Source organism: Myotis yumanensis, unplaced genomic scaffold (genome assembly GCF_028538775.1).
Source record: "Myotis yumanensis isolate MYYU_CA2020_CCGP unplaced genomic scaffold, mMyoYum1.0.hap1 SCAF_1, whole genome shotgun sequence".
Classification (NCBI taxonomy): Eukaryota; Metazoa; Chordata; class Mammalia; order Chiroptera; family Vespertilionidae; genus Myotis; species Myotis yumanensis.
Genome location: NW_027223752.1, coordinates 207,861,935 through 207,874,925, shown reverse-complemented (window position 1 = coordinate 207,874,925; position 12,991 = coordinate 207,861,935). Strand labels below are relative to the sequence as shown.

General features: G+C 56.0%; 1 protein-coding gene across 2 annotated transcripts in view; it reads left to right on the top strand.

The window, feature by feature from the left end:
* The first annotated feature begins 6,809 nt into the window (after positions 1 to 6,809).
* PDGFRA (platelet derived growth factor receptor alpha) overlaps positions 6,810 to 12,991 on the top strand; it is a 44,201-nt gene continuing 38,019 nt past the window's right edge. The window contains exon 1 of one of the 2 annotated variants that reach the window (XM_070396561.1): positions 6,810 to 6,965. The gene's annotated coding sequence lies outside the window, so the exon portion shown is untranslated. Of the gene's footprint in view, positions 6,966 to 9,743; positions 9,815 to 12,991 lie in introns of those variants that run through there. The other variant, XM_070396568.1, reaches the window with a different exon arrangement.

Sequence of the window (12,991 nt, the reverse complement as noted above, 5' to 3'; positions counted from 1 at the left end):
CTGCCCTCCTTCCTTGGGGTCCATTTAAAAAAAAAAATACATGTATATTTTTTATTGATTTGAGAGAAAGAGAGAGAGAGAGAGAGAGAGAGAGAAATATCATTTAGAGAGAACCACTGCACACCCCTAACCGGGGATCTAGCTTAAAACATGGGCATGTGCCCTTGCGGAACCGGTGACCTCTCAGTGAGTGGGAGGATACTCAACCAACCGAGTCACACCAGCCAGGGAGTGAGGCCCATTTTTTGAGAGGGCTTGAGACATTGGGGGGTAATAACTGGGAAGTAAGGTGGTCCCCATCTCACCCTTATGAGATAGAAAATGAAATAGAATATGAAATAGAAAATTAGACAGATCTTCACTCAGCTCTTGAGGCCAATCCAAAAGAACTAGAGATAAATGTGACAGTGACTATGATCTTTTGTGACTATGTCTTTGGAAAAGCCTGGAGAAGAAAGAGAAAGAAAATTTATTAGCTTCCTTCTGGGCTTCATATATATCATCTCATTTAATCTTCACAACAATCCAGACATTATGCCCATTTATATAGATGAGGAAACTTAAGCTTAGAGAAATGAGCTGTCTTGACCAGATCACACAGTAACTGGAACCAGGAGAAGCTTAGGAAGATCCTGCACTGCTACACGCAAATTGCTTAACCCCCTGATTTTGTTTGTGTTAGGGTCTCCAAAGGAGAAGGAGGAACACAGGAGGCAAAAAGGGGTAAAGAATTATAAATTTACTCTGACTATGCCCTCAGTTCCTGCTACCTCCCTCGGGGGTAGAATGGGTGTGGGAATAGAAGTAGCTGTTGAGGAAGGCGGTCTTTGGGTGGCCTGAGAGTGAGTGTTAGGTGGGGAAAAGGCTGTATTGGAGCTTGTGTTCTGGGGATTTTGACTCTCAGGGGCCAAGGGAAGAAGGTGGTGGCTGGTTCAAAAGTAGATTCAGAATCAGAAATGTTAGGGGTATGATGTTTTGTGTGAAGGAGAAGGATCTGATAGGTGGAGCAGGAATGACAGAGAGAGGGTCAAGACCTAAGGTGAAAAAGGCCTGGACGTAGGGAATCTCTGACCATTTGCCATTGTGGTGACAGCAATGATCTAAATCGCGCAATGTGTTAAAATCCAAAGTGCTGTTTTCAGGCCATTGAGACTTATTATCTAGTTTATATTGTGGTCTAACAGTGTTACAAAAAAAAATAAATGAGGTACTTGGGCCTGATCTCCCCCCTGAGTCCAAAGTGGTGGAGATTTTTAGGCAGATAGCCAAGAGGGGTCATTTTAGGGGGTGCAGAGGGAGTGTTCTCCATGGTAAGGAGAATAAGTGTAGCCAATGAGGGGAAGGGTGAGTGACAGACCACAAGGTGGCTGTTTAGGGCGGACTCCCCACTGCTAAACAAATCACCACGAGAAACAAGGGGTAACCCTCCAGACTGGTGTCCCCAGTCCAGAAGGACAGGAAGCCGAATGACTGAGGAGTCTTCTGGCCTTGTGCTAGGACTTTTGAGACAAGAAGACTTGCTTGAAGTTAGTGAGAGTAAGTGGGCAGCGGACTCGAGACAAGGGAAAGATTGGCCGATGTTGAATGGAGGGTCAGCAATGGAGAAGGAGAGGTCCTCCTTGGCTGGTTTGGGAGGGCCCCTAAGGGAGGGAGGCCTAATCAAAGCCCTGGGTCATGTCACCTGAGTAGGATTCGGAGGTAAGCCCAGGATGAGCTGCCACTGCCTATTGCTCTCCAAGTAGCAAACTTGAGGTGGCTGAAGCCTGGGTGATGGCTCCCCTTCCCCATGGAACCCTCCCAGGTGTCTGCACCAAATGTTAGGGTCACCGAAGGAGGAACACACAAGGCCAAAAGCAGTAAGGGATTATAAATTTATTAGATCATCTGCAAACCACATGGGCTGAGCCCCCAAATGGTGTCAAGGATGGGGAGTCAGAGATTTTAAAGGACTCTAGGCGGGCTTTTCTTGGCTGGAAACTCTCTGGGTGGTCCAGATCCTGGGTAAGTCTGGAGGGGAAAGATAATGGTCTTAGCAAATGGAAGGTGGTCTAAGGCAGTGGTCGCCAACCTTTTGGACCTCATGGACCACCAGTGGTCCGCAGACAACCGGTTGGTGACCACTGGTCTAAGGGAAAGGGATTGTCGGTTGTGAAGTGGGCTAAAGGTCAGTTCCCAGGGGAGGGGGTATCGATTTGATCAGACCTAACAGTTTGCTCTTCCTTTAAATGGGGATAATCATGTACAACCCAGAGGTTGTTTGGGGGATTAAATAAAATAATACACTGATTAAATAATGTGGCTCATATTCAAACTTATGTACTATAATTAAAGCCATTGTGGAGCCCAGGTTCCACCAGCTGATGTTCCACTCCACAAAGCCTCTCTGGGGAAGCTTCTTCTTCTTCTTTTCTTTTCTTCTTCTTCTTTTTTTTTTTAACCCCACAGAGCCCTGCTGTACTTGTACTCTGGGGACCCATACAGGACAAGGTCCTTTCTTCAGTCAGGCTGACCGAAACAGAGCCAGCCCTCCCTCCCCTCCCCAGCCACAGCTGTGTCTTGGAAAGCTGGAGGCTGGGGCTCCTAATAGAGAGCAGACCTCCCAATCTCCTCATTTCCCCCCTCCCCTCTCCTCACAGTGGTTTTCAAATTAAAAGTAACTAAGAGCTACAGAGGAGAGGGGAGGAGGAGACACAAAGATGTTAGGGAAATGGGGCTCTCTCCCTAGGAAAAGGGTATTAAAAAGCTGGATCCAGAGCCACGTCTTTCCCACCTCTGAGGAGGGCAGGCCCTCCTGAGCTGGGTGGGCCACAAACAGCTGGCAACCTCTGGTCCTCATTGAGGTCTCTAGGCAGCCATGGTGTTAGGAACCCTAGGAGAGGGTGCAGCTGCTCACCTGCACCTCGAAAATGCTTTCTGCTTCTCCCTGAAGATGAGAGAGAGAGAGAGAGAGAGAGAGAGAGAGAGACACGCAAGTAACCCAGAAGAGACGCTGCACCCTTGGGTCCAGCCAGCTTGAGGAAGAAGAGGAGGTGCGGGAGGAAGTCTGGAGAGAGAACTGTCACCTCAAGTTACACAGGCCAGTGAGGACCTTTTGGGAGAACTAACTCTTCCTCCTCCTTTTCCAAGACGTGGGCTTCTCTGAATTCCGAGTGTGTAAAGAGGCTTGGAGCAAACTCCCAAGCCTTCCCCGGGTTCAGATCCAAGGCAAGGGCTGGGTGCCCACTGGTCTGCCCCCAGGGACCCCACATCTGGGCGCCACATCCACAAGCCTCCTCAGAGTCTTCCCCACGAAGAATCCCTCGCGGGACACAGCGGGGCAGCTCCCACTCAGGAATTGAAGCGGGTGGGGGAATGGGCAGCTGGCGCCGTTTTCTTTGACAAATCACCAAAGGGCCCTTTATTTTCTTTAAAAAAATATATATTTTATTGATTTTTTTTAGAGAGATGAAGGGAGAGGGATAGAGAGACAGAAACATCGATGATGGAGAAACATCGATCAGCTGCCTCCTGCACACCTCCTACCGGGGATGTGCCCGCAACCAAGGTACATGCCCTTGATCAGAATCGAACCTGGGACCTTTCAGTCCGCAGGCGGACGCTCTATCCACTGAGCCAAACCGGTCAGGGAAAGGGCCCTTTATTTTCAAGTCGGGAAGCTAGACGTGTGCCCCCACCCCACCCAAAATCACACGTTTGTTTCCCTGTGATTTTCACAACGATCGGCTTTGATAACGGTTACAATCCTAGGTCTTCTAAGGCAAAAGGACCTTCGGAATTCTACGAGGAAAGGGGAATGGGGGTGGAGCTGACAGCCGGGGAGGAGTGGGGCAGAAATAAAAGCCAACGCAGCGGGGAACGCCCACGCCCACGAAAGCCGAAGGTGGGACGCCCGGAGCTGCAGCCGCGGTGACCGCCGGGCGGGGGACAAAGAGCGAGCCTGGGAGGCGGGGCCGGGGAGATTTGGTTTTTGTTTTCAGTGACCATTTTAATTTGGTTGTAAAAATTTTGCGGGGGCCCCTCTTTTAGATGGCTGGCTCCACGACATCTCTCTGCGCCCTCGCATCCAACTTCACGTCGCCTGCGGGCCTAGACGTGCGAGGCCGCGCCAGCACCGCCGCGGTCCCCGAACTTCCCGGCCCAACTCAGCCCCGGAGATGGGCCTCCTTCCCAGAGTCCCGGTTTGGGGAGAAAACCTTCATTCTTAACCCCATGATGATTTCTCAAGGAACCCCCCCCCCCCCCCCCCCCACACACACACAAGAATGCGGGCTGGGACCTTCGAACAGCTGCGCGGGCCGGCAAAGGTCACCCCTGCAGGCGCACAGGGCGGCCTCGTACCCAGTGGTGGCCCGGGCAGCAGCTGACGGAGAGGAGAACAGACCTCGCAGTCCGCGCTGGCCTGGCGCCGCGGTTTGCCCCCCCTCCCTCTGGGCCTCCGGGACCCCCCGGCGTCGGGGACACAATCTGGAAGGATTTCAAAACAACCCCCACCCCTCCCAGGCCACTGCCCCGCGCACACTCGAAGCTGGGGAGCCGCGGCGGAGCGCCGACGGCGGGATTCAAACCCGCCTATGAGCAGTGGGAGGGGCGGGCGAGCGGGGGCTGCGGGCTGGGCTGGTGGTGAGGAACGGACCGCCTCCCTCCAGCCCGGAGGTGGCTCCTGACCACTGGGTTTATTTTGATTTTGCAGGGACGGCAGATGTTGACCTCTCTCCTTCTTTGCTCGGCCGAGCTCGGCCACGGCGTCCCCCAGCCATTTGCTGCCCTGCGCCACCCCCCACCGGTGCGCCATCCCAGGAGCCAGCTCCCCAGGCCTTTCAACCCTCTGGAATGTCACACATGGAAACCTTTAGCAAATGTTTGTTAATGATCTTCACAAAGGCATCATTCAAATGAGGCAGGTAATTACTACCAGAAGGACAGCTGGGTGCGCACTTGCTCATCCCAGGCTCTCTGCTTTCAACTCGCGAGGAGTTAGGGCCCCAAGACACCCCGGGAGAGCCCCCTTTTCGGGCCCCCTTAAGCGACTCCGAAATGAACTGGGAAGTTACTATTGGTAGGCGGGAGCCGTGGGGGTCCTGCGTTCAGGTGACTCTGGTGCGACAGGGCTGGTGCTTTCGGTAGCAGAGCAGGCCCTTCCTGGGCAGCTCCTAGCTTCGCCTTCTCCCCTCTTGAGTACCAGCTATGAAACCTACATCTCAACTTGTCTGTATTGAGAGCACGAAAGCCAGCACCCGCTTTCCCCCATGATTCCGCACTCTGATTTCTATGGGGGCCGTTCGTTCCCGTTCGCCATTTACAAACATTACGGTATCCTGTTAGCATTCCGAACAAGGGGCTGTTCATATATTTGCCTTCAATGATTTCCTGAAGGAACATGTGGAAGTAATAGTGAGCAGTGCAGTCACCCGAGCTGAAGATGCACGAGAGGCTGGCGCGCAGGAGGGCTGCAGAGCGGGGGCCCTGGCCCAGCCCCAGGCGCTTCCCGAGCCTGACACCCTGGGAGCCCACCCCTCTTAAACAGCACCCCTGGGAGTACTTCTTCGTGACCCTCCTCTGCCTGTGTCCCGGGTCCACCCTCCTGATGAGAGAGAAGGGGGTGGCTGGCCAGCGTTCCCGTGTCAAACTGGCCCGGGGAACTCGGAGAGTGCGTGGTGGGATGGGGGTAACGGGTGCCTCCCCCTCCACCGAACCAGAGAATTCAAACTTGGAGTAGGCGGGGAGACGAATGCGCTCCCCTCCCCCGCCGTCGCCTGGGAGCCCCACTCCACCCAGGTCTAGTTCCTGGAGCGTCAGCGCCCCCTTTCCTTCGCGAGCAGCATCGTCGTCTTGCCTCGCGCCTTGGGAATTAGGTTTGGGGCTCCGCTCTTAGCCCCCCAACCGGGTTTGGAAGGGTCGGAACCAGCACCGCGGGAGGGAGTTCGGGGAGGGGAAAAGTGCACCCTCCCCGTGAACGCGGAGGTGGCGGGCCGTCGAGGACGACCCCGCAGCGCCAAGCCCGGGCCTTTTAACGTACGTGATGGAAGCCAGGGCCACCTCGCACAGATAACCCCGAAAACAAAGGCGCGACAAGATAAGTGGCTCCAGGGCGGGGAAAGGTCGTCCTTTCGGAGGACGTCCCAAACCCACGCAGACCCTGGGCTCTTTGTGCCCTCTTTCTTTCAAGACAGTTTCCAAAACAGCAACAAAAGACAACAAACAAAAACCCCACCGTCTTCATATGGGACTCAACAGTTTGTCTAATCCCATTAAAGGCTTAGCAACTACAGGGCCCTTTTCCTAACAGACCAGGTTCAAGACGCGCAACCGCTCGGAGACCTCTCCGAAACCGCCCTATTTCTAGACGGGCCGGGAGCGTCTACCGAAGGGACGCTTCTCCATCCCAGGCTTATATTCTCTCTGGGCATTGCGTGCGATTTTTACGTATCGGTTGTCTTCCTTTCGAAGAGAAGACTAAGCGTAGGGTGATGCCCCCCAAACCAGGAGGCAAACTCATTCTGGAAATGATGGGCAGTTTGTATTTTCACGAACATCTTTCCCGGCAGAGCATCAACACCTCCTCCCTCCCACCACCCCCACCCCATCTGGTCTGCTTCTCCCCGCCCCCCCCCCCCCCCCCAGTTGTTGTTGAAGTCTGGGGGTTGGGGCAGGACCCCCTGGTCGCGTAAGAGCTCAGGGCAAACACCATCTGAAGGTTGGGAGATTGGAGGAAACTTTTATTTTGAAGACGCCAAGGGGGGTGGGGCTTCATTTCCTGACAGCTATTTACTTAGAGCAAATGATTAGTTTTAGAAGGATGGACTATAACATTGAATCAATTACAAAACGCGGTTTCTGAGCCCATTGCAGTTGGAGCTAGAGGGAGAGAAACAGAGGAGGGGACTCCCAGGGAGGACTGGAGGCCGTGGACACACTTTTTACTGCAGATGTAGGATATTCATTGCGAATTGACATAAGAGGAGAAGGTAAGGGAGAAGAAAAAAAAAATGATTTTTGTTTCTAAAAGACGTCCCTGTCAGGCCTTCTGGGCTAGAAGTGAAGTAATTTCACTCAAGCTTTGGGCAATGAGAAAAAACAACATCCCCAAAACAAAACTGGAGTGAAATTCCAGTGGAGTGTCCAGACAGTAATTTATTTTGAATAAATTTCACTTGGAGGGAAGATAACCATAGAGTTAGAAAGTCTAGGGAATTAAAAAAAAAAACACACATTTTCCAGACCTATTTTTAAAAGCAGTGTTTTTCTAACAACTCTATGGCCTCCCAAAGAAATTGTTTAGGCTTACATTTTTGAGGTTTCTTTTGGGGTTGGGGTGGAATTAGTGTATGCTGGGACGAGCACCAAGTAATGCTGGGAGTGGGGGCAGAGGTGTTGGCCCTCTTTTTGGCAATGGGTTCTGGAAGGCGACAGGTTTTTAATGAGTATTTTCATTCTTTGCTCGCGGTTTGGCGGGACAACGTTGCAGCCGGTGGCACGGAGCACGGCTGGAACACCGGGGGTGGTGGGGAGAGGAGAGTGTCGAGGGAGGCGCGGGAGGAGTTGCGGGGAGGATAGGAGTGAAGGGCTCGGCTGGAGGAGGCCGGACCTTGAGTGCCCGCCTGGTGCAGTCGGCGCCGTCCCAGGGCGCAGAATTACTGGACGGCGCAGCGCGGGCCGCGAGCTGGGGCCAGACTTAGCGCAACCGTGGCGGCTGCAAGACAAGCAGAGGGGGCGCGGACTTGGGCGAGGGTTTGGGGAGCTCCCCAGCGGTTTGTGGGACCCGCGAAGCGCGAGGAGAGCGGACGCCAGCCCCGCAGTGCGCCGGAGTGGAGCGCCGTAACGCGGGGGCGACGGCGGCGCGGGCGGGAGGTCTGGAGTAATGACAAACACATTTGGCCCCGAGTGAAGAAGTCGTCGCCTGGCATTCCAGAGACTGGGGTTTGAGGAATTTCGACTGCGCTCCAAGGGGCCCTCGTTTGCGCTGTGCTCCCCACCACCGTCGGCCTCTGCACGCCCCCTTCCTCTGTGGACCCGCTTCTGCAAAGATCCGACTCTGCTGCTGCCCAGTCCCGGCCACAGGAAGGAAAGAAGTAGGTCGCCGGAAAAGTGCCCAACTTTTTGCATGAAAGCTAGGGATGACTCGGAATGGAGAAGCTTGGTTCCAGGTAAGACTGGCAGAGGGAGGCAAGCCGCCTTCACCGCCCACCGCTGGGCACCGAAGCCCTGGACCTCCCTCGCCTGCCCCTTCCCGCGCGGGGGTGCGTGGCACTCGCCGCCTGCACGAGCCCCGCGCTGCTGCGTCCTCGCCAGGGTCCCGTCTGTACTGCGCTCTCTGCGCGGGCCTCTGCCTCCTTCTCGGCTGCGGAGCGGTCTCCTTGCTCCCCCTCTTCCTCTGCCGTCTATCCCCATGGAGATCGACTTGTACACGAGAGATTAAGTTTTCCCCGCAGCGCAAGGGGAGCGGGTGACGTCCATTTGGCTCGCGGTTCTGTTAGAAAAGGGTGGTCGCGGCCCGTTCAGAGCGAGAGGGAGTGTGGCCCGACCCGCGTAGGGCTGCCCGAGGGGCCAGGAGCCCCGGCTGCCTGGCCAGGTGTGCAGGAGCTGCCAGTCGCCCAGCCAAAGGTCTCGGCCTGGAGGGAAGTTCTGGGCTGTCTGTCTGTCGGCTGTCCGTCCTCCCGCAGCCAGAGCGCCCGTCGAGCCCCACTAAGACATTAGGTTGCACATAAAGAGGGTCTGGGAGAACTTGCCACTCATCTCCGAGAGCGAGAGGCAAACCCGGCTGGAGAGGGAGCATGAATGGCCCTTATCAGGTCCGGCTGCCCCGCGCCTGGCCGGGCTGCCTGGAAAAGCTTGGGGCTGGGCGGTGTGGGAAATGGTTTTTTGGCTCCACAGCCTAATTGCTCAACGTTTTGGACCGCCTCGCCTCGCCGCGGTCGCTCCCGACCAGAACTAAGCAGCTTTTTAGAACAGGAAGAGACATTCAGGGCAAATGGGCGCGACAATCAGCCGCACAGCTCCTGGGACGAACACCCTCGAGCCCAGAGAGCCCACGGGCCGCTGGAGGGGAGGGGGTGGCGCCCCGGGCGTGCGCAGCCGTCTGCTGTCTCCTAGGCTCTGGTTTTTACACGCCTCCACCCTCCCTCCCCCCATCCCCAATCTGACCCTTCGGTCTGTGGTGCTGCTGCTTTGCATCTCTTCCCTGTCCTCCCTCCCCCACTCTGCTTCCTCTTTTCCACAATCCTCACGATAAAGGGGGCCTTTCCAACGCTCCCCTACAGGCGAGGGACCGACCAGCCTCGCTTTGATGCCCTGGTCAGTCCCTGCTTCGGGCTCTTGCAGTCTTGCTTTTGGTTTGACCCAAGTGTAGGATTGGAGTCCTGAGATCGAGGAGGGAAGCAGAAGAAGGAGGTGGGGTGGGGGCAGTGGACACCAGTAAGGAGCCGGTAGCTGACCCTCTGCTCTTGCGCCAGCCTTCTCTAGACCGAGAAGGACCCTAAGCAGAGCCCCAGCTCCCGGTTCCCGGCCCCAGGTCCGCTGTCCTCCCAGGGCGCGGACTGGGGAAGGGTGGAAGGGTGGAAGGGGAGGGGCTTCGGGCTTGGCTTTCCAGCTGCAAACGCGTCTGGCGCCGAGGCGGGCCGGTTTTGTGCCTCCTGGGGACCAGCCGTGGGCGGCGCGCAGCGCTGGGACGCGTCCTGGGGACCTGGTGGTCAGCGCCTTCCCGCAAACTCCAGCGGTGGGGCCTCTTCTGGCCTCCGTGGACCTGCGAGACGGTTACATGCTGCTGATGGAAAAGTAGCAATTCTGAAGAGTTAAAAGGCTGCTCGGTGATCGAAAGGTGCGGATCTCAGCGTCTCTCGGGTCCGGTTTCGCGGGGTCCGTGAGCAGCGTCAGCTGTCGGGGGTGACGCTAAGACGTCTTGCGGGCTCCGGCCCCGCGCTGGACGCAGGCACTGCGTTCCAGTCCGGGCTCAGCCAGAGCTAGTCTTTTGCTGATTTGCTCGGCGGCATTTCCTTTTGTTTAAAACTGAACAGTGAGCCAGGGCTCGGTGAGAAGTAGAATGGAGGGGATAGAGAAGACCTCCGCCTTGGGGAGCTTCCTTCTCTTCTTAGTGCCATCTCCCTTCCCCACGAAAGCGTAGCGAGAGGCGCAGGCGGGCGTGAGTGTGCGCTGGACGGCCGCGGCCAAGGCGAGCGCCGGGCGAGGAGGTTACCGGGGGAGGTTCAGTTCCTAAAAGCCGAGGGGACGCCGTGTAGGACCGATCGCCCGGGCCTTCTCCGCGAGCCGCGGCGCGCGGCAGTGTCACTTTCGGGCCCATAGGAGGCGCTGACGCGCGCCTGTAACCCTAAACCTCGGGTTCCTCCACTTCCACCCCTCCCGGCCCCACTCCCTCCACCCGGTCCGGCCCCTTCCCAGGTCTCAAGCGAAAACAATGCAAACGCCCAGCATCTTGCCTGGAGCCCAGCGGCTGCAGCCGCTCTGAGGCTGGGAGCGCGGCGGGCCGGGGCGCAGAAGCCCAGAGCAGGCGGTCGTGGCCACCATCCCCCCAGGTGACCGAGCCGCGGAGGGCGCGGAGGCGGCGGGAGGGGCAGCGGCCGGCTCCCTGTTCTTGTGGATGTGGCCGGGTAGGGGGCCGGACGGTGTTATTAAGACGGAACCTCCCGGGCGAAGGTGGGCGAGCCGCGGTCGGGGCAGCGCTGTCGGGACCCGCAGCCTGAGCAGCCGACGGGGAACGGCCAGCCAGCGGGTAAGATGTGCGGGGCTGCTGCGCCCTCTGGCGGCCCCCCGGAGCGCGGTCCGGCTTTCCGCCAGCCTCAGGCGCTGCCACAGCTGCGTCCGAACGCCCCGCTGAGACCAAGGGGGCCCCTCAAAAATTAATTCGGGTTACCTTCCCTCCTCCTGGAGGCTTCGAATAGATGCTTCGCAGGCATGGGGTGGGCGGTGGGGAGAGGAGGTCCTCGAGTTCGGGGGTGAGAATGGGGCGTCATAATAATTAAATGTGGGAGAAGCGGAGGACCGCGGAGGTTGGAGGGTCCCGGGCGCGCATGGGGGGCATGGAGGAAGGGGAGCTAGTCCCCGACTTCTGTTTCCCAACTGCAACCCCTCGCAAGTTCCCCAGCCACATAGGCGGCCTGTTGCCGTTTGTTTTACGGCCCCGCGCTATGGTGTAACGGGAACAGTCGTCTCCAATCAGCCCGCGATTCCCGGACTGCGCCGCGGCGGCCCCCCAACTGGAGGGTTGGCGAGGGTGACACTGGCCTGAGAACAAATGGGGCAGCGCAGGGTCGGCTCAGGCGTCGCGGCCCCCATCCGGCGCGACCCCGGTGTCCTCCCTCCTCGAGGTGGGGAGAACGCTGGCTAAACAAAACCCTGAACCACCCAACCTTCTCTCGAGTGGCTTTTTCCTGCTGAACTTTTGCGGCCCGGGACGGCGGTGTTGTTTCCTGGGTCCCGAGGCCCTGGCTCTGCCCCTCCTCCGAGCGATGATGGTGATGGAGCCCGTCCCCTGAATTCTCCCAGGCCCCCCGCGGAGAGTTTCAGGAGCAGTTTCCCCATTCCTGCTTCCATTCTGCGGACTTTGAACTACCGTCACTACGAAAGCTAAAAGTACAATTTATGAAAGGAAAAGATTGGAAATTAAGATCTGAGACATTTTAGCACAGAATTTGCAGAGTCGTCTGCTTCACCAGGGAACTCCTGGACGCACGTCCTTGGACCAACACTGCCATCTGCTGCCGCACTAGAGAACTACAGTGACCGTCGGCAGGAATGGACTTTGCTGAGATTCTAAGCAAGTCTTGGCATCAGGAAGATGTGTGTGTGTGTGTATATATATATATTTGCTCGGTAGGACCAAGTGAAAGATGACCTTTTCCTATAAAGCTTCAAGAACCAATGGGCGGTCAGAATTTATTTTGGAGGTCTTTGTGATGTTATTTTGCTTTAGTTGTCATTTCTTGGCATATCAGAGCAGAATTTGCATTTCCCTTTGTGAGTGAAGCCCTAGCCTAGTGTCTTGGGCTTTGTAATCTCCAGCTCAAGGGTCATCCCATTAGGAGGCACACCAGTTTGGTGAAATCGAAAGGAAGTATCATGTTAGTTTCCATGGTTAAATATCTGGTGCCGGGAGAGCAGAGAGATTTATGAATTCATATTGTCCCATGAAATTCTTCCATGCAAAAATACTCCAGCTTCCACCCATCACTGGAATGTCTACTGGAGCATAGGGAGATCAAAACAACAAAACACACTCTCCGGGGTATAGATCCTGGTCAACACACCCTCCCTGAAGTTACCACCAATGTAGACAGGCACTCGGATTGCCTGGACTGACGTTAGGAGATTGAGTAGAGCATTTGTCACAGTGAAAAAAAACAGGATATACAATTTTCACAGTTAGAATTAACTTAGAAGAGCTGACATTAACTAAACCTCGAAAATCTGAATCTTGAAGTCGTCAGTGGCTTTTGGGACTGTGAGAGCGTCTCCCGTGGTCTTTAATCATGCCAGGGTGGGGTGACATTCGATACTCATGGGCTCCTCAGTGGGTGCCTGGTGCAGTTGGTGACCGGGAAGCCAGCTCTGTGGCTTCATGGGAATAACAGTGCACTCTCACTTCTGGAAATAGGGTCCGTGCACTGCGTGCTCTGTTTACTCTGTAGGCTTAGCATGTTGCCTCTGGTTATGGAGTCACACTCAATGGCTCTGCACTTCTGTTTGCGGGACGAGAGGCCAATCTGCTCAAGAGAAAGACTCATGACTACAAACGGATGTGTTTCTCTGCTTATGTGACAGTATATTGGCTCAACTTAAAATAGTCTGGAGGGCCACACCAAGCCTGGGCAGAGTCTGAGTTCAGATCAGCTCCTCCACTAGGCAGTGATGCAGGGCAAGTGACTTGGCCTCTGGGGACTGCCTTTCTCAGGAAGGAGACGTTGAAGTACCCAGTCTTGACGTTCCTCTCATCTAAAACATCTGAGGACTCTGCAGAAAAAAGAGTCAATATGACAACCAA